Genomic DNA, 27,098 nt, shown 5'->3' on the forward strand with positions numbered 1-27,098 from the left:
TAAAATTCAGGGTCAAAATACCAGGGTCAACATGGGAATCCAAATCCAAATCCTGTGTCTATAAATCTACCACTTTTCTCACCAGTCCTTACATCTTTTGGGGAACACTATATTGTTGAGAATTGAAGAGAATATTTACACTATACAATATATTAGATATTTTTTTTCTTATGTGTGGTCAAATGAAATGAGTGCTGCTTTTGGAATCAGAACACTTTATTTCAAATCTCAATTTTGTTAATTTTCTAGGTTCATGGTTTAGACCAGGCACTTCTCTTATCTAAGTTTCAGTGTCCTAATTGTCAAAATGAGGGCATTGGTCTAGATCACCTCTACTGTCTTGTCTTGCTCAAAAATTGATTCTCTGATATAGTAGTGACAGATTCATGTAGAGTTTAAATTGGATCTGGTTATAAAATATTTTCATGCTGAGGAAATATTGCATATATGCCCTGAAAATTTTTTGAGACAGATTAATGTGAACATTTAATATTTTAACTTGCTTTCTTTCTTACTGATAACAAATTATGTTACTTATTAAGACCTATGCATGGGTTTGGATATTCACGTATGAACTGGATATTCATACTTCTTTATCCTATCCATTGGGATATGGTACGAGACTTAGAGACATTTGGGGAAGTAAAGACTCAGAAGTTAGTTATTATATCCCCAATTCCAAGATATTTAAGTACCTAAAATTAATTAAATAGTATTATCTAAATTAATGTTTTCCCAATATAGATAAATCTCTGTTTATAAATGTCCTCTGTGTATAAGTTCCCTACTTTATATTAAGATTCTTGGCTGGATCATTGCCTGGACAAGTCATATAACTTGTCCTTTATCACAAGGCAAACATCCATAATCAATAGGTCTTAACTCAGATCTTAGCAGCAAAGTCTGCCCTCTACAAATTACAAGTAATATAGTAAACAATTTTAAAATAATTATTTTTTTCTTTGATTTCTTTGCTTCATTTTTTTCTGAGGTCACTACACATGTAATTGATCATGTAAATGTGCAAAGTGAATTAATAACCCAAAGTTTCTGAACTAAGAAGTTTGTAAACATGACATTAGATATATTGAAATCTTCATTGACTATAAACTCAATTGTCATGAAAAATGAAATAAAACAAAGCTTTTTAAATTTTATTTTTAATGATGATACTGTTGATTTCTTCTAAATTTTCATCTTTCATAATCATTCTTTGATGTTTTGAAATATTATCATTTAGAATTATCAGAATATTGTATATAAAACTCTGGAAGTATAAATTTCTTCCTGGAATGTCTAAAATGCTCACCCAAACTCATATAAAAATCCTGTAAGACCCTTTTGATAGCACAGAATGATAAAGTTCATATTAACATTTTTCTTAACTGTCATTCTTATCCAGAACCATCAATACATTGACATGAATATATTAAAGTTCAGTGGACCAAGCCTAATATAGAGAATTGAAGATTCCCTTTTGCTTTTCTGTTCCTCCCAAACACATTGTACATTGTGGTCAGAATGGTATGTGCTTAATAAATGCTAGTCAAAAATTGTTTTTGAGTTATAAGGAGAGGAAATGTCAAGTGGAAAGACATATTGAAAGTTGAAGGAAACAGATAACCACTGAGAATAGTTCAATAAAAGAAGGGCAATATATGGGGAAAAGATAGTGCATTTTAAAGACAGTTGGAGTGGAGATTACTTGGGTGCTTTCATACATTATGAAGTCCATCAAGGATTAATAGTGCTCATTCAAAGGGACTCTATAATCCAAAGCACATGGGTGGGTCCTAGAGCTCTTTAAATGACCAGCAAACTTCTTCAATGACTACATTTCAAACTAATTAGCATAATTCCATAATTTCCCACTAATCCCATAAGATTAGATCAACATGACCCAGTTTATGAGGAAGACATTGTTGAAACATATTTGTTCTAAAAGAAGTAGCATTAGCTTATTTCCATTCTAAGACTAAAAGCAATTAAACCAAAAGCTAAAAATGAGCACAAAACTTATTAAGCAAAAATAAAAATGTCTTCAATGGGAAATCAAATACAACTAAAACAATAAAATAACATTTGATATACTTTGATCAGATACGCAATTTTGGAAAGAGCTCAACAATTGAAAAATTTCTCAAATTGCTGTGTATCAAATGTAATTATTAGTTTGTAGATATGGCAGCTCCTTTAACATGCATATTTTTTTACACAGAAAGAACAACAAAATAGCAGCTCTTAAATAAAATATTATATATCTAAATAAATATGTAGAGATGAATAGAATATGTTAAATGATTGATATCCCACTGACTCAGATTATCCACTCAATTCAAATTTGTGATTCTATATTATATTAAATCCACATAAAACTGACAATTCAGAAGTTATATTTAAAGAAAAAAATCTGACTTCAAATAATAAAGTCTCATTCTGACCCAATTCTGCTTCTAATTTTCTCATTTGAATTTTTAGAAAATATTTTTGTTACTTTGTTAATATTTACTGATTTATGTTGAGCAGCTAGGTGGCACAGTGGATAGAGCATTAGCATTGGAAATATGAAGACAAGTGTTTGAATCCAACTTCTGACACTTACTAGCTGTGTGACTTTGGGCAAGTCACTTAAGCCTGATGGCCCTGCATCCAGGGCCAACTCCAGTTGTCCTGATTCGTTTCTGGCCACTGGACTCAGATGGTTCTAGAGGAAAAAGTGAAGCTAGTATAGTAGAATAAAACCCTCATACTCAAATCCAAATCACATTCTTGTCATGGCATCATCTCCCTACTGTCATGTCTTCTTTGAAAATGAAGGAAAAACATCATCATTATTATTGTTATTATTATTATTTCTGTAGAACAGAACTGAAAATTCTTGTGATTACATCAGTGTGTATATCAATCTCCTGATGAGAACTACACCTCCTACCAAGGTTTTCTCCAAGGGGTTGATTACCCTTTTCAAATTTAGCAAGACTAACACCTCAGATGACTATAATCATATATATATATATATATATATATATATATATATATATATATGTATGTACACATATATATTTATATGTATAAATATATATATATATATATATGATTTGTTATTGAAATCTTTCTAAGTGATAGAAATCATTCTTGCCCAGCAGAATTTTTGATGATCTAATAAATCATCACTTTTACCTCATTATAGGTAAGATTTCAGTAAGGACTTTTTTAAAAATATAATTGCCATGTCACCATGAAAATCAGCCTTTTCTTATGCTAACCCTGTGAGGAAAATAATACAATTATTTCAGGAACAGAGAGATAGAAGGGAATTCCAAAAATATCTTGTCCAATTTGGTACATCTGTAGAAATAGTCACTATAATATTTAAATGTTCACTCAGTCTTTGCTTAATGATCTCAAATAAAAGAGAATCCATTACTCTCTGATGGAATTCATGCCATTTTCCAAAACAACAATCATTAAGAAATATTTTTCACTATATTAAGCCTCAATATTGCTTTTCTGTCACTTCCATTTAATTTTCTGACATTATTTATCTTCTAGGTTCAAAGGGATAAAAACAAGACTAATCTCTCTCATTAGGACCTTTCAGATACTTGAAAACAGGTGTCATATTCACTCATTGGTAGGCTTCTGTTCACAAGTTTAAAAATTACCTTTCCCCTTATCATTTTTAATCAAACAATTTTGAATTTTGGATTAAATATTCTTATGTCTCCCAGACAATTAAGGTATGAATTGAATTATGAAGAATCATGTTTCTTTAAAATAAGAAAAATTGTAGAGATTTGATATTCATTTTAAATGTTGGGAATGAACTTACAGGATGCAGCTATATATTTGACTATTCATCATCTAGATTAGTTGTGACTTAAAGAAATTTTGGCATTTACATTGACCAAACTTCTTTAAAACTCTCTCAGTAGATGGGTTAACTAGATTGAGGCTAACTGACAAGTCTCAAATTCACTGGTGAACCAATATTAATTCTGCTCCAAATATACATAGATTTCCCCGATGGAATAGATAAATGAGAACAATATGTTACAACTGCTATAAAGGTTCTGTGAAGCACTTAGAACTTGTTCAGCCATTGAAGATGCTAAGGTCAATCACTGTGTTCCAGGTCATCATCAGTCATCTTGACTTGGCCTTGCTGCTGGACTTAATCTTTCTGGAAGAAAGAATGAAGCTGATGACTTTATTCAACCCTGCTTCACTTAAATACAAATCTCTCAAAAGTCACGATATCAATCAATCCTGTGATGCCCCTAATTCTCTCCTAAAAGAACAGCAATCTAAATGAGTTGAAATTTAAATGAACTAAAAATATTGATCAAATGAAGATATCATTCATTAATTTTTGAATGATTTGATGTCAATTATGGAGAGTTAATGAGTGAAATGGCATAGATTATACAAAATGTAATTGTGATTAAGTACTAATAAATATCAAGGAATGTAAAGCAGTAAAAACCATATATAAATTTACTGTGAGTTTACTGAATGCACACAAACCTACAAACCACTGCTGAAACATATATAAGAATTTAACAAAATTTTTGCTACCTATTATTGAAATAACTATCATTCTGTAAGATCTCATGAACCTTGGTCTTCTACCTCATCACTATCTTCTGCTTCTTTAAATGAAGATTGGAGTCATGCACTCCAAACTTCCATTTAAAGAGAGAGCTCCGCTCAGAAATATGTCGTTTCTCATCTTGCTGAACCATCTTGGGACTTCTCTGAATTTATTCATCATGAATTTTCTATTTTCAGCTTCCTTTTATGTTTTTATTCCCAGAGTTTAATTTAGCAGAATGTCTAAAACATAATAGATACATTATTATTATTATTATTATTATTATTATTATTGTTATTATTATTATTTATTTTTCTACATCATCAACAGCATTGACTGCTTAGCCTTTGTCTGCTTCTGATAAATGAAACACCATATCTTTCTTCAAATTAGTAAACACCTATGACTAACACCGTGATCATACAGATTGTTTCATCTTTATTTTTTGTTTGCATATGCATGGTATGCATTTGCTCATTCATTCATTGTTTATTTGTATATTTATGTACCTATTATTTTTATTTGTTAACCATATATTTATTTGTTTCTCTATATTTATCTGTCCATAAATTCATTTGCTTATTTGTTCCCAGTGTCTAGTTCAGTACTTGATACATAGAAGGTATTGAATATATTTTATTCTATTAATTGATAGAATAATTCAATGTGGAAATTCTTTTCAAGTTAGGAGAAGGAAAGAAAAGAAAGGTATTAGAATATGGGGAACTTTATACTGATTCAGGAACTTTTTAGATATACCCCATTCTAAGGTAAATAAATCAAGGCATTTTTGAATATGGCAACAATAAACAATTCAGATAAAGAAAAATACATGAATTCATAGAAATATTTTCATGTAAAGTGTCATACCCATGTATTCATCATTTCAGTTATTTCTTACTGAATAATTGCCCAACCAACTTGCCTCAGATAGGAAAAATGATTAGAGTTTTACCTTTACTAAAGTGCCAGAAGTAAAACAATGCAAAATATGAAATAAATTAAAATTTTATTATGTGACATTTATACAGTATTTTATAATTATATACCAATTTTAGTTAGGCAATATAATGATTATTTTTATACTTTTAAGATAAGAAAACAGAAATTGCTTTTCAAAAACATTAAATCACTTGTCTAAGATCCCAAAATTTATAAGGAGGCACAAACAGTATTCAAACCCAAATTATGACTAAACATTGAAATTTCTTTTCTCTGTGTAATGCTATCCTTTCCCAACTCATCAATGAAGGTCATATAAATTTAAGATGAAGATAATAGATATGTTTCTTTCATAGCTGAATGCTTTATTATAGTCAGCCATATTACTTGGTAGAAGATGGAGATTATAGGAATGATGATTCTTTAGTTGACAAAAAATATTTAAGAAATGCTTGCTGGAAAAATGATACTTCATGAATTAATGAATGCATAACTCTTATTAAGCACTTTCATTGTACAGTTCAATGTCCTAAACACGGGATACACATAGAAAAATAACATCATAATCTAAAGGAAGGTTGTGATCAAAGTGATAGAGTTTGTAATGATGGTTTGATGACTCTTTCCCTCCCTTCACACCTTGAATCTTTATTATAAAAAAAGTTAATGCCAAGAGTGTATAACTGAAATCCGGAAGTGTTCATTTAGTACAATCCACTTATTTTACAAATAAAATTTCTAAAGTGATAGAGAATAAGTGATTCATTATAATTTGCACAGGTAAAAGTTCCTTAGTCTGAATTCAAAACTTGTTCTTTGCCAGTACCACATTTTCCTTTGTACCATGTTAACTGTTCAAGATGTCACCTTAATAGTTGAAAGGAGGAATTGTAATAAAGATTTGTTGCAATTGGTATTAGTATTGAAATCTTTAACAAGAGGTTATCTTATTACTTTAGAAAATATTCTAAAATTACTGGAATTTAAGAACTGAATCCATAAAAGAGGTTCAAAAAGAAGAACATCAGTACATCATCCAGTACCCTTATAATTCCTATTTCTACCTCTCTCTCTGTATATATATATATATATATGTATATATATATATATATATATACATATATATATATATATATATTCACTCATGGTAAATAGAGATATAACCAACAAGATTCTTGTGAGTCTATATTTTAACTATGCTAATGGACCTACAAAAAAGATACTTATACTCTTCCAAGAAAAGTATTTTTCCTTTTGCTTTTGGATTTGAACCCATAGTTTGGAAGTAATTACTTGGAATGGTTTTCCTACCTACTGGTCTTTTTGTAAGGACCAGTTTTGCTCAATTTGATAATGTCTAAAGCCATCATTATTATGTAATTTATATGAAAGAAGTTCTAGAGTATAGTGATAATGCTACATCAAATTGGTTTAGATCTATAATTTTTTGAAAAAGAATAAATTCTGTGCTAAAGATGAAAGAAGGCTAACACAAAAAACATTTACAATGTAAGTTTTCAGCTGAATCACATTGAAAAAAGTTTCAAATTTGTCTCAATTCTTTGTAAATCCAAGACTAATTCCAGTTGTTGTATATGGAATGGAGTACCTGGGTTCAAATCCAGTCTCAGACACTTAATAATTACCTAGTTGTGTGGCCTTGGGCAAGCCACTTAACCCCGTTTGCCTTGCAAAAAAAAAAAAAAAAAACTAAAAGAAAAAATAAGTGAAGAAATATAGATCAATTATCCATAAAAAGCATCTGGCAATCCATTTATTGTAAATAAAGATTCAGATTCGTAACTGTTGGAGAAGTTTAAAAGAGAACTAGAAGTATTTTAAATATTTTGACAAAATTATTTTCCTTCCTTTAAATCAATATGAGTTCTTAATCCGTGCCTTTAGTTTACATATCTCAATGTGTGCTGGTGACAAGTTATTACAAGTCGTCTGTTGGTCCTAACCAACATTGGGGGAGGGACATCATTTTAAGCATCAATGAAGAGAAAAAAAAAGCACAACCATGGAGGAAAGCTGAAAAATGAAAGGAAAAAATTATGTGTGTATATGTATATACATGTGCTTATACGTATCTGTGAATGTACATATGTGTAAATGGGTGCTTTTTAGAAAAATAAAAACACCTGTGCTTAATAATTTCCTAGTTTTGTGACCTTGGGCAAGTCACTTAATCACCCATTGCCTTGCAAGAAATATTATAGTTGCAATTTTTTGCCTAAGAAGAAGCTGGAGTAGTAAGATGATGTTGACCTCTCCTCAAGAGGAATAGGAAAGAATGATGAATTTATACTTATTTTAGGTATTTATGGCTAAATAGTGATTAAGGGAGAAACACAACAAATTAGGAAGTCATGATAGAAGAGGTTTCTAGGGAGATGACACTTATAAATATAATAAATCAGAAAGCATGATGCTTCTTGCTTGTTAGGTATAGAATGGATATGATTTCAAAGGGATGCCTCTAGTGGGGGGTGGGAGATGGGGCCTATTGGTCCAGTTGTGGTTAGAATATCTGGTTTCAGCAAAGAATCTGGGAGGGACACTCAAGCTTTGGGGTGGGGGGTTCATTGGTTGGGACGTCATTGGGACTGTGATTGGAGTTTGATGAGCTGGACTCACTGGAGGTTCCAATAGGTTAAAGTGACTATTTTGCACCATGGGACTTTTCATTGATTTTGTCTTTGTGTGTCAGAAACCAGGATGGTCAGCAAAAAGGAAGTGCTACAGAGTCAATGTGCTGTTCTTGGAGCCAAGGAAGCCAATAGGCTGAAGGTGTCAGGTGAATAGGGATGTACAGTCAAATGGGCGGTAAAAAATTTGAAAAACTGAAAAAGTATGGCCTGAGGGTGGATCCTTTTGACTTGATTTCCCCAAAATGATATATAGATAATGTCTCACCTGAAAGAATTAATCTACCCTAACACATTTGATTACCCAAATGATCTCTGCCTTGACACTGACTTTCAATACTTATTTCTATAGTGGAATTTTCCTTTGATGTCCTTGGTCTTTATAGTTACTAAGCAAACCAGAAAAAAAAAAAGAAGTTTTAGGTCTATTGGATTTAATAGCCAGATACCTTAGGTGTGTGACTGACACCAGCTATCAACTACATAAGTTAAAATTAGAATTAAGTTTGCTTGATTTTGATGTTGTGGGGTATATTTAGGTAAGAAGAAGAAATGGAAATTCTTAGGATAATTGCATTTTCAAGATCTGATTTAGGGAAAGGACTGTGAGTCAGAAAAGGAAAATATTGGAATATTTTGGGAGAAAAATTCATTTTGGTTAAGGATATTTGAGTCATTACTGTAATAAGTGCAAAAAGCTTAAACTATTACAAGCTTAAGTTATTGTGGTGATTCTCAAGGGAATTTGCTCATATAATAAAACACTAATGGTAGTTTATTGTGTTAAAGTGAAGTATGTATGTCAATAATACAGTGACTAAAGCAAAATGTAAATTTTAATAAGCTCCAAAATGTTATTGTCTTGGGATGAAAACATGTGTTTTGATCTGAGTAAAATGTTAAGCAGTTTCTTTATCAGAAACCAAGGGTTTATTAACAAGTCACCAGAGTTGAAGCAGACCTTTCTAGAACAGATCCAGAAGATGCAGAAGCACACTGGATATCTCCAGAGGAGAAGAGAAGTATGTGTATATTTTTAAGTCAGGGGATCTATATCTATAACTTCCCTTGATTTTATAAGTGTGACACTCCTACTTATGTCCCTCTCCTTATAGAAAGGAGGAGGAGAGGAAGGGTGAAGATTTTCTCTGTTGAGAGAAAAGGAGGTCAAAAACAGGTATTAGTAATGGCGGGAGGAGAATCTAGCTGACACAAGTCATTGTCTAGTCTTCTTGTGTGTCTAATTGTTGGACTTGTGGTACCTCACAGCAGTTTAAGAATCAGCCTTGGATGCCAGTCCCCTTGACTCTGGCTTAGATTCACAGTTCCTGGTCAGAGGTACACTGTGGCACCCGGATTCTGATCTAGAGGAGAGAAACACCTGTGGTATATGACTGAGTTGGTTTAGAGTGACTACTGTTGACACCAGTCTGGCCAGGATATTTTCCTGGGAGTAACAAATGTCTGGACATGTCCAGAAGCAGGGATTTTACAACTTAAAGACATAAGTGAACTGAAACTCATATGAGATGTAATGATGGTACCTGGATCCCTTGTGAAGGTGCACAAACTGGGAGACTTGTTAAGGGAAACTTATTATGAGTTAGAATGGATTTGCAAGGAAAGTATGGAAATGGTCATTTACAAGAAAAATAATTCAAGGAAAATCCCTAGATATATTAGCTATTCTTGTGGTTGTTCCAATGGAACAAAATCAGGGATTTATTTTGATCATTTTGGAGCCAAGATCTATCTAAAGACATTGGTATAAAGACTTGCCAGTAGAAAGAGGTACAGCAACTTCAGAAATGCACTTATTATCATGATGATTATAAAGCTTATTTAAGAGGACCCCTTGGAAGTAAGGATGAATAGTATTATTCATTTTTTGGAAACCAGGAAGCTATATTCCTGGAAGACCAACCAACATGAAAGGGACATTATTGGATTTGTGGGACTGCTGCCTATACCCATATATCAAAAGGATTGGTTACAGTGTTGTCATCTAGATATAAGGATCTGGGTACAGGATAGGAGTTAGGGTTATGGAACCCTAATTTATATCTTGATTAGATTCAAAGCTGTAGTGGAAAAATTACCAATTAGACAACTAGGGCCTCAACTTGCTGCCTGGTTAAGGCATGCAAACAAATCTGTTGATTAGAGAAAGAGGAATTTGTGGTAAATTGAATCTATCAAGTGGATGCCTGAAGATAGATGTCAATAGGCAAGTAGTAAAAGACATCAGGAAGTTGACATGTGCCCCTGCACAAACCTGGAAAATAGGACAGGTCCATGTCTCAGATAATGAGTAAGTAAAAATCTTGATAGAAGAAAATGTCAGTAGTTATGTCAATAACAAGGATTGTGATTCACTGTAAGTGGAATCCCAGATTCTTATTATAAAAGAAAGGGAGAATTGTGCAGAAAATGTGGGTGTTTCAGTTCCACAAGAATGTGAAGGGAGGATTGTTATTTTACATTACAAAGGCTAAGGTCTGCCTATATTGTTGCCTTTGGGAAGGTACTGAGTTAAGATAAAAGATTTAGCCTCCATTTGATCATTAACTGATGGGATTGTCCCACCTCTTTTTAATTTAGCTAAGAGTATTGACGTTCTCCTTTACCCATGCTCAAGGAAATCTAGCAGTTCTTGCTCATTAGTATAATCAGCAGGGCAGACCAAAAGTTTGGGAGCCAGTAAATCACTTAGACTGTGACCCCAGGCTATGGTTGGCATAAGGGGTCAGAAACAAATCCTTTCAAATTGCATAAAAGAACTTGTATTTGGGGATTTCCCTGCCCCTCTCTTCCACTATGATGGGGAGATATCTTAATTTTGTTAAGATATCTTATTAAAAAATAATTTTAATCACTCTGAAAAAAATAATTTTCTTGCTTTCCATTTTAATTAATTTCTCCTTTAATTTTTATAATTTCTAATTTGGTATTTAATTTTGGATTTTTTTTAATTTGGTCTTTCTTTAATTTTCTTTAGTTGCTTGATTTGTTCATTGATTTCCTTTTTCTCTATTTTATTCATGTAAGCATATAAAGATATATCCCCTAATAATTGCCTTGTTTATATGCCATATGTTTTGTTGTCTTGTTATTTTCATTATCTAGGATGAATTCATTAATTCTATCTATAATTTGTTGTTTGATCACTCATTCTTTTTTCTTATTTTTATTTATTTATACATGACTAAAATAGTCTTGTTGTTATATTAAACATAATTTCCCCTCCCCCTCACAAAAATAAAAAATCTCATGAAAAATAGTGAAAGAGAAAAAAAATGTGCTTCAGTCTGTGTTTTGATACCATCATTTCTGTTTCTGTGGTGGATTGTATTCTTTATCATAAGTCTATTGAAGAATTTACGTCCATAGTTGATTTTGCTGAATGTAATTTCTTCCATCTATTTTTCCCCTACTATTATTTATTATATTTTCTCTCTCCTTTCACTCTGCCCTTCATGAAAAGGGTGCTGTGGGACAGCCGAATGACACACTGGACAGAGCATTGGTCCTGGAACCAGGAGGCCCCAAGCCAAAAGAGACCTAGCACCCACCCATGCCCATGGACCTGGATAGGCCATCCAATCCCACCATCTTGCAAAAAAGTAAAAAAAAAAAAAAGGGAAAATGTATTATATTTGATAATCTATACCCATGATCTACTCTCTCCTCTATCCCTGACCACTCCCCCCCATTCCCCATCCTCTTCCTCTCATTCCATTTCTCTCCTTTTTCTTCTAGATTTCTATGCCTTATTAAGTATATATGTTGTTTCCTTTCTCAGCCATTTCAGATAAGAATATGAAGCTCACTCATTCCCATTCACCTCCTCCCCATACTATCTATTACTTGACTTTTTACATGATATACCTCAGTCTATTCTACCTCTCCTTTGCCTTCCACCAGGACATTTCCTTTTCACACACTGACTCTATTTTTAAAATATATTATTACTTCAAATTCAACTCTCTCCTGTGTCTTAACTATAAAAGCTTCTAACTGTTCTAATAAATGGGAATGTTCATATGAGTATTATCTGTATCCTCTTCCTATGCTGGAATACATGCTGTACTCATCATTATTTCCTCATAATTTACCCTTCTCATCCACCCTCTCTATGCTTCACCTGAGTTCTGTACTTGAAGGTTATGCTTCCAGTTCAGCTATGGGTATTTCAACAGGGACATTTGAACATGACATTATCAACATTAAAGAATGGAATATGACATTTTTGAGGATAAAAGATCTTGGATTACCACCCAGAATAAACTACCCAACAAAACTGGGAATACACTTTCAGGGGACAAGATGTACATGTAACAAAATAAAGGACTTCCAATTTTCCTGATGAAAAAATCAGAGTTGAACAGAAAATTTGATCTTAAAATAGTAGCCTCAAGTGCTACACAGGAAAGTTAATAAGAGAAAAGAAAAAGAATGGTATTCAATAAATAAAATGTGATATTTCCCTACATGAGAGAAAGATGCACATAACTTTTCAGAACTGAAATTTTATAAGTAGGATTACTCTTAAACTACAGATATGAACAAGGTGTTTTTGATGGGATAATTTCAAAAATAAGACATTTAAAACAATGATTGCAATGGAAAAGAGGAATAGGGAGGCAGAATGAGATATATTACATCACAAGAAGATTTAGAAAGGAACTATTACAGTAGAAGGAAATAAAGAGTATGAGAACTGTTAGTATCTTACTTTCATTAGATTTGACTCAAAGAAGGAATGACACATACAGACAGATGTTTAGAAACTTATCTTGCCTTTCAATCATTAGAAGGGGAAAGGGGTAGGGAGAAGGGAAAAAGGAATTAATAGAAAGGAGCAAAGAAAAGGGGGGAAAGGAAAAAAGGAAAACAGGAAAAGGAAAAAAAAGGGAGGGGACTTATAGGTTACTGATTGAGGGAGGTAGTATTCTGAAACAAAACACTCATGAATAGGGATATGGGAAAAGGACAAAGTAAACTACAAATGGAGGGAGACAGGATGGAGGAAAATAAAGTCAGTAATTATAATTATGAATGTGAATGGTATGAAATCTCCCATAAAACAGAAATGAAAAGCAGAGTATGTTTGAATAAAACAGAATCCTACAATATGGTGTGTACAAAAAAACATATTTGAAGTTGAGAGATATACACAGGGTAAAGGTAAAAGACTAGAGCAGAATATATTATGCTTCAATTGAAATGAGAAAAGCAAGGATAGCAATCCTTATCTCAAACAAAGCAAAAGCAAAAATAGAATTCATTAAGAGGGAAAAGGAAGAAAACTACATCTTCCTACAAGATACCATAGACAATGATGTAATTTCAATACTTAATGTATATGTACCAAGTGAAATAACATGAAATACCTTGAAGAGAAGCTAAATGTGTTAGAGGAATACATAGACAGCAAAACAATACTGATAAGGGACTCAATTTCCTGTTGTCAGAATTAAAAACTCTAACCACAAAATAAATAAGAAGGCAGTTACGGAGGTGAATAGAAATTTAGGACAGTAATATATGATAGACTGCTGAAAAATGAATTAGGACAGCAAGGAATTTGCTCCTTTTTTTCCTAGGAACATAGAACCCTTACAAAACCTTGATTATCTAGTAAGGCATAAATACTCACTGGGAAATACTAAATGCTTCCTTTTTCAGATCATGATGTAATAAAAATCACATTTAATTATGAGGCATGGAAAGATAGAATAAAAATTCATTGGAAACTAAATAACAATTTTAACAAACTAGTAGATCAAACAACAAATCATAGAAATAATTAATAATTTCATCGCAGACAGTGGCAATAATGAGAAAATATGGAAAAAAAACTTGCAAGGAATACTGTCAAAACAATTATTAGGAGAAATTTTAAATCCATAAATGCTTATATGAGTTAAGTAGAGAAAGAGGAGATCAATAAATTGTGCATGCAACTGCTAAAGCTAGAAAAAGAAAAGATATAATATTGTCAAATGAAAAATGAGAAATTCTGTAAATCAAGGGTGAGATTAATAAAACTGAAAATAAGAAAACTATTAAACTAATAAAACTAAGAGATGGATTTGTAACAAAAAAGCAATAAAAAAATGGTGAAGAAGATATTCTGCCAAATTCTTTCTGTTACCAAAATGGTTATGATAACTATACCAGGAAGAGTCAAAAAAGAAACTGAACATGAGAGGCCACTTTCCCTAGTGAATGTTGCATTGAATGAATGATGTAAAAATGTTAAATAAAGTATTGGCAAAGCAAAGAACTTTCAGCAAATGATTACTAGGATAATGCACTACATTCAGATAGAATTTTAAACCAGGAACACAGCATTTGTCCAGTATTGGGGGGGAAAAACACTATCAGCTTAATTCAGTAAGAAAACTAGAGAGATCAAATGATCATTTCAAATATATCCTGAAAAAAAGTTTTTGAAAAAAATAGAACACTAGAGAACACAGGGATAAAAGGAGTTTTTCTTAATATTATTAAAAAATCCATCTAAAACCATGAACTTGCATTATATCTAATAGGGATGACTTAGAAACATTCCCAGTAAGATCAGGGCTGAGGCAAAGATGCCTATTATCACCAATATTATACAATATTGTATTAGATTTGTTAGCTTTAGTAATAAGAGAAGAAAGAATTTAAAGGAATTAGAATAGACAATTAGGAAACAAAACTCTTACTCTTTGCAGATGATATGATGATATACCTAGAGAATAATAGAAAATCGGCTTAAAACATACTTGAAACATTTAGCAACTTTAGCGAAGTTATAAAATAAACAAATGAATCATCACCATTTCTATTGATATTACCAACAAAGCACAGTAGCAAGAGATAGAAAGAGAAATTCCATTTAAAGTACTTTTAGACAGTATAAAATATTTGGGACTCTACCTGCCAAGACAAATTCAGAAAATAGCTATAATATACTTTTCACCCAAATAAAATCAGATTCAAATAATTGGACAAGTTTCATTTGCTCATGGGTAGACTGAACTAATATAAAATAAATGTCAATTCTACCTAAATGAAATTACTTGTTCAATGTCATACCAGTCAAATTACCAAAAATATTTTATTGAGCTGAAAAAATAGTAACAAAATTCTTCTAGAGGAATGAAAGATAATAAGAACAGAGGAATGAAACAAAAAAAAAATTCAAAGAAAGCTGCCCTACCTGTACCACATCTAAAATCATATTACAAATCATCATCCATCAAAACTGTAGGCACTAAGAAATAGAATAATGGATAAGTGGAATAGATTAGATGGAATAGAAGCAATAGTATGTGAATAAAGTCATATTGTGTTTGAGAAAACCCAAAACTCTATATTGTGGGATAAGAACTCACATTTTAAGAACTGCTGGGAAAGCTGGAAAGTAATATGGCAGAAACTATTCTTAGATTAGCATCTCATACCCTATATCAAGAGAAGATCAGAATAGATATAGAATTTGGAATACAACGTGACACCCAAAGCCAGTAAGTAGATCAAGGATAAGTTTATCTCTCAGATTTATGAAAAGAGGAAAAGTTTATAACTAAAGAAGAGATAGAGAACATTATAAGATACAAAATGGATATTGTGATTATGTTAAATTTAAAGTTTTACACAAATAAAACTAATTCAACCAAGACAAAAGGAATGCAGAAAGTGAGAAATAATTTTTGCCAATAGTGTTTCTGATAAAGGACTCATATTATATATGTATATATATATATATATATATATATATATATATATAAAGAGAGAGAGAGAGAGAGAGAGAGAGAGAGAGAGAGAGATAAATTAGTCAAAATTATAAGAATACAAGTAATTTCCCTACTGAAAAATGATTGAAGGGTAGGAATAGGGAATAGGCAGTTCTCAGGACAAATTAAGAAAACTTGCACATCATCATTATTTAGAAAAATTCCAGTTAAAAGAACTGAAGTAACACTTCAGATCTCTCAGATTGATCAATATGACAAAACCAGTAAAATGATCAATGTTAGATGAGATGTGGGAAAGCTGGGAGACTTAAAGCATTGTTGATGAAATTGTTAACTGATCCAACCATTCCAGAAAGCAATTTGGAACTATGCCAAAAGGACAATACAACTGAACATACCCTTTGATCAAGTATTGTCCCTACTAGGTCTGTATCACAAAGAGATTACAAGAATGGTCAAAAACCTCACATATCCTAAAATACTTTTACCAGCTCTTTTAGTAGTGGCAAAGAACTGGAAATTGAGGGGATGTCCATCAATGGGGAATGGCTGAACAAATTGGGAAACATGAATGTGATGGAGTACTATTGTTCTTTAAGAAATTATGAGCAGCTAGATTTAAGAAAAGTCCATAAAGACTTGCATGACTTGATGCTGAATGAAGTGAGCAGAAGCTTAACACTGTACACATTAAAAGTAACAATGTGCAATGATCAACTATGATGAAGCTGCTCATCTCATGTTTATCCTTCATTCTTGAAGAAGACCATGGCATCAGGGAGGTTATGCCATGACAAACACATAAATTGGGTTTAAGTGAGGGAGTTGCTGCACTAAAGTGACCAGCCTCATGTTCTCTTCCAGAGCCATCTGGATACAATGGCCAGATATTAATCAGAAATACTGGAAAAAGCCCTGGATGTGTAGCAGTAAGGGTTAAGTGATTTACCCAAAGTCACACTGCTAGGAAGTGTCAAATGTCTGAGACCAAATTTGAACTCCTTTCCTCCTGACTCCAAGAGCAGTGCTCTATCAAATGAACCAACTAAATAATCAATGACACTTACAAAGGTTTGGTGATGGAAAATATCATTCATTTCCAGAGAAGGAATTTTGAAGGCTAAATTCAGAGCAAAGATTACTGCTTCAATTTTCCTCAAATTTCTTTTATATTTTGTCTTTTTTCCCCCTCTCATGGTTACCCCTCCCCCCATTTGTTCTGATTCTTCTCTTACATTGGTTCTATGTAAATATGTTTAACATAGTTTTATATATATATAAAACATATCAAATTGTTCTCTATCAGGGAGAAGGCAGAATGAAGAGAGGGATGGGAAGAAATTCAAGTCCTTAAAATGATGATAGTTGAAAACTATTCGTGCATGAAGTTAGAAAAATAAAAATCTTTTGTAAGAAGAAGAAGCAAAAAAAATACATTCAAAATAGCTATTTTTGTATGTAGCATAATATTATTGTTCTTATTATATGGGGAGATTTTTTTTAGTACTCTGATTTTATACATTGAAAATATACTCTGTTCTGTAAGAAGTTTACAAAAGAGGCAGTTTTAATGAAATATATATTATTTTAATTATTACAAGTTTTCAAAGAACTAAATTTTTTGTTTCCTATCAATAAAACTCCATATTGCTTATGTAAACAAAAAATAAATTTCTCCTTCCTTGAGACTATCACAACATTTTTATTTGGTAAGTAGCATGCTTCCTCATTATAATATTGTTCTATTTTTCTGCAACTGTCACTTTCATTTTTCTCTTAAACAATAACAGTACTCTATTATATTTATGAAGGATAATTTATTCATCCATTCTCCAGTTGAAGTTCATTCTCTTAGTTTATAGTTCTTTTCCTCAAAGAAGCTTGTATGTATTATGAATATGTTTATAATTATGTGTGTTCTTTTCCTTTGATCTCTTTGGGGTACAAACCTAACTGCTATACCACCTGGTATGTGTATAGTTTAATATTGTTTTGAACAAAGTCACATAATTTTTCCAGAATTCTTGCAGGATCATTTCATAGCTTTACTTATTGAGAATTAACTTACATTTCTTTATGTTACACTTTCTATGTTGTCAATTTCATTTTTTTGTCAGTTTTGTCAATAGGTTGTTATTAAGATTAGCATCACAATTATTTTATTTGGATTTCTCTAATTACATAATTTTTTGCATTTTATGTAATTATTTATAGACTTTTTGTAACAACCTATTAATATTTTATCCATTTATCAAATGAGGAATAATTTTTAATCATATAATTAAAATTAGTACTTTATATTTCTTGGAAAGAGACCAATTTCAAAGAAACTTATTGCAGAGGCATCCAGTCTTTGAGTTGGGTATAAGCATCTTTAATTTTATTTTTACTGGTTTAGGTAATATAGTTTTTGAATTTTTTTATAATTCACTCTATCTTATTTGGTAATAAATAATCCCCCTATTTATGTATATGTATATAATTTTCTCTATCATGTTTTACAATTATTTGTGGTGTCTGCATTTATAGATAAATTCTGTATCTACTTGCAGCTTATGTTGGTTTGTTGTGTGGATGTTGGGCTACAAACTAAATTTCTGACAGTCTGTTGTCCATTTTTTCCAATTGTGAGTCATATAAGTAACGACTTTTGTTATTTTGAAACACTATGCTGCTATTTTCATTTGTGTTGATATTTTGTATGCCTAATCTGTTTCATTGTTCAATCCATTTAACAGTACCAAATTGTTTTGATGATGATTTCTCTGTAATATGCTTTAGAATATGGTATTGCTAATCTCTTTCCCTTTACACTTTATCTTTTACATTATATTCCTTAAAATCTTAAATATCATAGATTTAGAACTTGAAGAGTCTTCATAGTGCCATTGAGATTGTGATTTTTAAAGAAGAAATGGAGGACTAGACAGGTCATGTGACTTTGTCAAAAATCATATATTAGTAATAGTGTCAAAATATGAGTTGAAAATATAACTCTAAATCTAGCCTATCTGTCTTTGACTACATGATGATATTGTTTATAATTTTATCCTTATTTCATTATACTTCCTCATGTCTTTTATCATAGATATTTGTCACAGGCAAATCTTATTTTTCCTATGTGAATATTGGTAACAACAATCTAATTCAAATAATTTTCTGTTTTTTTAAATTTCATTTTATATTTTTTCTTAGATTCTTATTGTTTTGGTTAACTTAAAAATGTATGAACCAATATGTAAAAATACTGAATTAATGGTATTTAACAAGTGTGACTGAATTAAAATATATAATAGTATATTAATATTATCTGAGAGAAATCTTAAAATTTCTAATTTTTACCAAAAAATATGCAACAAAAAGACATTATAGATGATATAGAGGGGCATAGAGTTTTACTTGAGAGCTCCTTTGCTTGAACTATAACATGATGCTGTTAAATAATGAGCAACTAATCTAATTTCAATTAGTTTTCTCATTTGTAAAATCAGAATTAATAATGGAATTTGGGATTTATTGGGTTATAAGATTGCTGTGAGGAAAAATTTTTGTAAAGTATTAAATACTATATAATCGTGAAATCTGCTCTCTCTCTTTGGTGCTTTGCTGTGTGTGTGTGTGTGTGTGTGTGTGTGTGTGTGTGTGTATGTGTGTGTTATGTGTGTGTGTATGAGTTTTATCTCAATAAATCAGTACATCCCTTCTGGTCGTTTTCAAATTACAAAATTCAAATACCAAACCAAGTTTTTGCCCAACTTTCCATTTGACATTTTTCTCTATTCAGATACATGAAGTGACTAGGTTTCGATAAGAATAGGAAAATCATGATGTTGGGACTAGTTTAACCAATATAGAAAAGGATAATGGTAATATGGATAGTGGATATGACTTCAATCTTGTCACAAGTAAATTGTCTCTTTGAAGTATGATTTCCCATCAATTAGATAGTAAATATCATACTTATTTACAAGGCATTTGGGAATACCAAATAATGTACAATATATCAATTGCTTATTTGGTGTTAAAATGATATAAAAGTAATATAATTTATTATGGTAATCCATAATGTTATCTAGCCATGAATCCTAAGTATTTGCCTGAACCACATACAATTTAATTGGATGACTCAGGGTCCTATAGAAAGGAGTTCTGAGGAAAAAAAGTAAGTTCACATTACGTATGCTTGGGGTAGCTAGGTGGCATAGAATAAAGCACTGGCCCTGGAGTCAGGAGTGCTTGGGTTCAAATCAGGTCTCAGACACTTACTAATTACCTATCTGTGTGGCCTTGGGCAAGGCACTTAACCCCTTTTGCCTTACAAATAACAAACAAAAAAAAAGTACACTAATCACTCTGCAATATTGCCTTTCTTTTTGTGACCTTCCTTTTAATGTGACCTTCCTTTTTAAGATTGAGGAAATAATATGTTCCTCTGAGGGGAAAAAAAAGAATGACTACATTTGTTAACATTTTGCACCCTAGTTAAAATTGGCAGGAAATTCTTTGCTAAATTGTTTTACTTTTCACTTTGACAAAATTATACTAGGCTCTACCAAGCAGAAAATAAGTCCCTGCTGTCTTCTCCTACTCCCCCCCGCACTAAAAAAAAAAAAAAACTAGAGATTTCCCAATTTTCAAGTTTGAGAGACCAACCAGACACTTTGAAGAATTTAGAGAGTTTTCATTTTGCCATAATTTTTTCATAAGTGTTAATCTAGTGGTCTGTTTCCTCTAAGAGATTCCATATCTTGGAAGAGAATGTGTCTGACTGTCATTAAATCACAGCTATGTGACAGAACTTAATGGAAATAAGTTGGCAGAGTCCTACTGGTGTTGTCAGAAAGTTAGGCAAATAGCTGGAACTAACAATATATCTTCCAAATGCATTTGGAAACCAGAATTTCCAGTCACTGAAACATTTGTATTGGATCTAAGAGACTCAATGTTGCATCTTTGGGTCTTTCTCTACAGCTTCCCTGCTGGTCAGTTTTTTTATACCAAAAATAAACTACTAATCTCATTTAGAGTTCTTAATTGTATTTGCTAAGAAATAGATATTTCATTCATTTAATTTCAGAAGTTCCTTTGAAGCTAATTTATGCATATATATCTGTATATATATATATATATATTTTATAATATTTGTGAATTAAATATATGTGGATTTATTGTTCATCTATCTCTTTCTATTTACTTATACACACACACACATAAATGTAAACAAATATATGGTATTCTTTTGATGTTTCTCCTTTATTCTCAAAGAAGACCTTGACTTCAGGAATATGTTAATATGACAAAGTAAATTGGACTCCTCTGGAGTCATCTAGGTCCAGTGACCAGTTATGAACTTGGATGACTGGAAATGATCCTGGATTCAATGCAATCATGGTTCAGTGACTTATCCAAGCTCATTGAGTGAGCAAGTGTCAACTATCTGAAGCTGGATTTGGACTCCCATTCTCCAGACTCCAAGTTCATATCTAATGCACTGCATCACTCAGCTAATTGGATAGTTAAGAAACATTTATTAACAGTATTAATTTTTCTGTCTTTGCTGTTTCTGCACATTTTGGAAACATCTAAAATTGATGAAGCATGTGGAATAATTTCAGATTAGTCATTTACTTTGTGCAAGATAAACAAGAGAGAGAGAGAGAGAGAGAGAGAGAGAGAGAGAGAGAGATTGTATGTTTCACTGTATTCAGAAAACTTTAACTCTTTCTTTGAAGGAAGCAAGCAGTTTTCATCCTCAGTCTTTTAGAATAGTCTTGGATTGTTGTATTGTTGAAAATCCTTAATCATTCATGGTTCTTCATTAAGAAAATATTGCTTTTTACAGTTCTCCTGGATCCTCCCATTCCACTATGTATCAGTTCATGTAAGTCTTTCCTTTTTTTTCTGAAATCATCTTGATTATCCTTTCTTATCTCACAATATTATCCCATTATAATATAATACATCTTGTTCAATCATTTCCCTAATTGCTGAATATCCTTTCAGTTTCCAATTCTTAGACACCACAAAAAGAACTACCATACATATATAATTAGGATCTTTTCAGGTTTTTTTTTTTCCATCTTTCTGGGATATAGTCATAACAGTGATAATTTTCTCTGTCAAAGGGCATGAACAATTTAGTAACTTTTTGGCTTAGTTTTATAGAAATGGAATGAATAATGAGTTTGCTAATCACCTTGATTTGCTTGAGTTCCCTTATTATTCAGATGTTAAAATAGCCTGATAATGAAAATCAGGCAATCAAGATACAGAATGAGTGCTCAAGTTTGATATATATCAGTATTTCTTTGTGATGTCCATTAATTGAACTTGGAACAACTTTGCTGTAAAGGCAATCATGGGGTTGACTCAAGCTGGTTTATGCTGACCCCAAATGGACAGGGCTTTCACAAGCAGCAGAGAATTGTTCCATATTTTGCTTTATTTCCTCCTAAGAGGCCACATTGAGTGCACAATTATTCATGAACAAAAATTCATGCACCAACTCTTCCTCCACTTTAGTCTTGCCTTCTAGCCTTTTCAGGTTAAGCAATTTTCCATCAGTGAGGCAGCTCACCTTGATGTTATTTTCAGACTCATTGAAGGTGACTTGCAACACCATTGAAAACATAATTCTAACAAGCCTAAGTGCAAGCATTCAGTCCTCATTTCCTCTATTGGTGACTAAGAATACACAAGAGCATTTTCCATTAACCAGTATTGTTTGGGCAAGACATTTTATAACTGGCATACAATACCAATCAATTTCTCTTGGCAACCATTTTTGTCATAAGTTTATTCAAACCAGTTGATACTGACAGTATCAAAGGTCTTGATAAGATTGGGAAATGTGTGTTCTCCTCCTAGCATTTCTTCTGGAGTTGTTGGGCAGCAAACACTGTATAAACCATTCCTTTCTGAAGCCACACTTTCAGGGAAATGACCATCCTCAAAGTGAAGAATTAATCTATTAAGGGAGAGTGGCAAGAATCTTGCCAGCAAAGACATAGATGAGAACTCCCTCTGATTGTCACAAAACAACCCTTTTCTTTTACCTTTATATAAATGAACAATAGAGGCATTCTTGAACTCCTAGGGCATCACCTCCTCTTGACATAAAACCTGAATAATTCAGTCATCTTTTGTATGAGCAGTGGGGCCCCTTGTCTTGTAGATCTAATTTGTAATAGAATCAGCATCAGGCACTTTGGTACACAAGTGGAGTCTATTGCTGTTGAAAACTTCTTCAAATGAAAATTTGGCTAGGATGGATTTGACTTCAATCTAAAGTATATGGTTGGTGGCTTCAGCATTGATTTATCATGGTCTTTTGAAAACACCAGGAGTGTTTAATTTATTGCTTTAGGATTAAGACCTTATCACCAACAAATGCAGCTCTATCAACACTAAGTGAATGAGATTCACCACGGGTCTTTGTCCCATAAATAGTATTCATGGTTTGATAAAACTGCTTGGATTATTTCTAAGAGTAAAATTGAATTGCATCTGCTGTCTCATTGAGCAAAGAATCCTGTCTCTCTCTAAGCTTTGTTTGAACTTTACTTTTGATGGAGTTTTTAACTGTCTTCTTAGAGTCAGTTGAACTGTGCTTCTGGTAAACCATGTAAAGTTTTCATTTTTTTTGATTTGTTTAGCACCTTCTCAATTTCCCCATCGTTTTCATTAAATTAATATTGATATTTGTGAGTGTTCTTGCCTAGTGAACACATTGCTATACTCCAAATCTCTGAAAGCTGCCTACTTCCTTTTCTGCTCTATTCTTGCCAATCCCTACAAGTTTCCATACAAGTTAGCAATGGAGTTTCCTGCTAGGAGAAGCACTCTAATCCACTGAAATTAAGCCTTTAAAAAAACTTGGAGAAAATATGCTTATGATCAGTCCAGCACTCTACACTATACATTACCTATATCACTCTCATATCCTATTTTCTCATTTAAATGACATAGTCTATTAAATGCCAATTATTTGCTGTGAGAGTGCAACCAAGAAGTTTTATGGAAGACAGTTTTGGTTTTGAAAAAGTCATGTGAGGTGCAAAGCTACAATAATAATTGATCTTTACTATTTCCAACTCTCTTCCTCTCAAGGACTCCCTGTCATGCTTGGTTATCTGTTGCATTAAAGTAACCTAGAATTATGATTGACCCATTTTGGCATATTGTTAATAAAGATTTCCAAATCTTCATAAATTTTTTTCTTTGCCTTCATTATAGTTTATTGTGGTGGAAGCATAGGCACAACTCTGCAAGTAACAATCATTTTTCATGAATCTGCTTTTCACTCCTTTAGTTGGACATATAAATTTGCTAAGTAGATTACTTTTAATTGCAAAAACTGTTTCAGCTTCATAATGCTCTCCATCATTATGACCAATTCAGGAAATATGCATATCTTGCTCCAACTTTGGCAATTTGTTCTTCATTTGTGGGCCTCATTTTAGTCAGGACTTCTATTTTGAAGAAATATCTGCTGGGTTCTTTTAGAAGTGTTACTGTTCTTTTAGAACTATTGTTTTTTTTTGTTGTCCCTAAGTTTGCTCACAATTCATGTACCTAAGATGAATGGAAATTATCTTTGCATAACTTTGTTTACATTTTTATTTTTGTGTGCTTTGACTAAAGCATAGGATCCTGCCTGTCACAGGGAGCAGGTCAAGGTTGGGGGGAGCAGACTATTTTCAGCTAGCCCCTTCTTCCTTTCAAAAACTTCTCAACATGCAGTGAGTTGCTAAAATCCACTTCTACTTCAGACAAGTGAGAAAAAGAATATATGGCCTAGGCCAAATACTTATATATAAGTGTTCATATATTATCAGTATATCTACACCTGCTGTTTCATTACTCGTCTATTGCCACTGGACTTTGAGGTAAATAAAAATGATAAAATTATATGGATGGTGCCTTTTCATTTATGCAAAAATTTCATTAATGCTATAAAATGTATCTAAGTGAGACATAGTTGTGCAAAGCAGTATATATTCTCTCCTTCATTATCACTGGATTCAAGTGGCAAGACAAAAGTTAAGATAAATAGTGGTGATTCAGGATGCAATGGATGACTTTGGTTTCTGATTTTTAACTAAGCTCTAAGTTCTCTACAGACCCTACTTCATTTGCCTTCCTGATATTTTTTTAAATTCTCATCTATTTGACATGGGGAAGGCTTCATATGATTGAAGCATGTACCTCTTTATTGTTATTCAGCTATGAGTTAGTGATCCCTTGGTTATATTCAACCTGGTTAAAGCCTGTCTGCTGAAATGCTATACTGGGTTGTGGCTGCCTCACATGGAACGATAGGCAAGAGTTGGATTAATAAGCAGTACAATTAAAGATGAAAAGCAGCCCTGGGAAAGAACTCACAGTCCTCACAACAGAGGTACTAGTTTTCTTTGATTACCTATACACCACATGCAATACAAAATGTCTAATAGAGAGTTGTAGATATGAGACTAAATGTTGGGATATAGATTATGCCACATAGATTAGTAGATCTGACAGTCATCTATATAGAGATAATAATTGAGACCTGAATGACATCACCAAGTGAAATGCTCTAGATGGAAAATAGAAAAGAGATTGGAAAAAATAGCCTCAGTATATACTTGGTTAACAGGTATGAACCGCATAAAAATTCAGCAAAGGAAATAGGAGAAAGACAAGTCAGACAAATCGGGGAGGGAGGAGTATAGAAGAGAATAGTGTCATGAAAACCTAAAGGAAAAAAAATATTAAAAATGTGATCAACAGTTTCAAAGTCTATAGAGAACTCAAGAAAGTTGAACACATAGAAACAGTATTTTGATTTGGCAGTTAATAGATCATTAATAACTGTGAAGAGCATATTTCTTTAGAATGATGATCAGAAACAAGACTGTGCAGATTTAAGTAGAAATTAAGAGAAAAGGTATTGGAGGCACATACTGTAAAGGACTGTCTCAAAGAGTTTAGCCACAAAAAAGAAAGGCTGATGAATGGGTATTATGAGGATTGTTTTTGAGGATAATGGGAGAATATAAGAATATTTAGAGGCTATAGGGAAGCTGCTGGAAGACAAGGAAAGACTGAGGCTTATTAAGAGAATAGAGATAATAAAAGGAATAATCTGTAGAGGAAAGGGAATAGAAGGTTCACTAGGAAATATATTTCCCTTTTCAAAGAGAAGTACTAGCTCTTTGTGTGAAACATTGATTAAGTAGATCATTACAGAATAAATATGAGTGAACCAATGTTAGAGATATGTGAGAAGAGGGAATTCTAGGTAAGTAACTTCAAGTTTTTCAGTTGGAATGTGAGGCAATGCTTTCAACCGAGATGGTGAGGAAGTTAGGTGAGGGAGTAGTAATGTGTATATTTAAATAGAATAATATAAAGGAAAGAATTTGGGGGCAGATGAAGATTGTAAGCTAGAGGAATGTAGAAGAGTATTATTTTGTGGAAAATCACTAACTATAATTTTTTTTTAAATTCTCATTTGCCATGGGGAAGGCTTCATATGATTGAAGCATGTACCTCCTTACTGTTATTCAGTAAGGGTGCTAAATATAAATTGAATGAAATTCATAAAAGGAAAAGTTTCTGAAAGATGGTGGAATACCTAGAACTGTAACTGGGTAAGCAAGGAGTGTTCCATGATTAGGATGGGAATTATGTCTGGAAGGTTAATGAGTACTAGAAAGGGCAATTGATGAAGTTATGATATCTGTGAAGATGTAAGAAATGAGAAAAAAAGCTTTAAATTCAAATATAATTTTACCTATTTGTTGCAAACATTCTGGAGAGCATAGTGGAAAAGTGAAATAATTTTAGGAAGTTAGGGGTGAGTAGGGGATTATAAGAACAAATTGGAGGTATTCAGAGGATAACAAAGATGGTGAAGAAAATCAAGATCATACCATTATCGGTACTGTATGGAGAAATTTATGATGAGTTAATGTGGAAAGGAAAAGAATCAAAAATATGTCTTCAAAAAGTTACATGACTAACAATTATATAGAAGAATTATACTGGTTGAACTTTGCTCCAGAAGCATCTGGGCACAAAGAATCAATTTCAGACTGAAATAGGAGTGGAGGATGATGGAAACAAGCAAACAGCAACAAGAAAAAATAATTTTGTAATCATTTGAGCAATCCAAAG

Source organism: Macrotis lagotis, chromosome 3 (assembly GCF_037893015.1).
Source record: "Macrotis lagotis isolate mMagLag1 chromosome 3, bilby.v1.9.chrom.fasta, whole genome shotgun sequence".
NCBI lineage: Eukaryota > Metazoa > Chordata > Mammalia > Peramelemorphia > Peramelidae > Macrotis > Macrotis lagotis.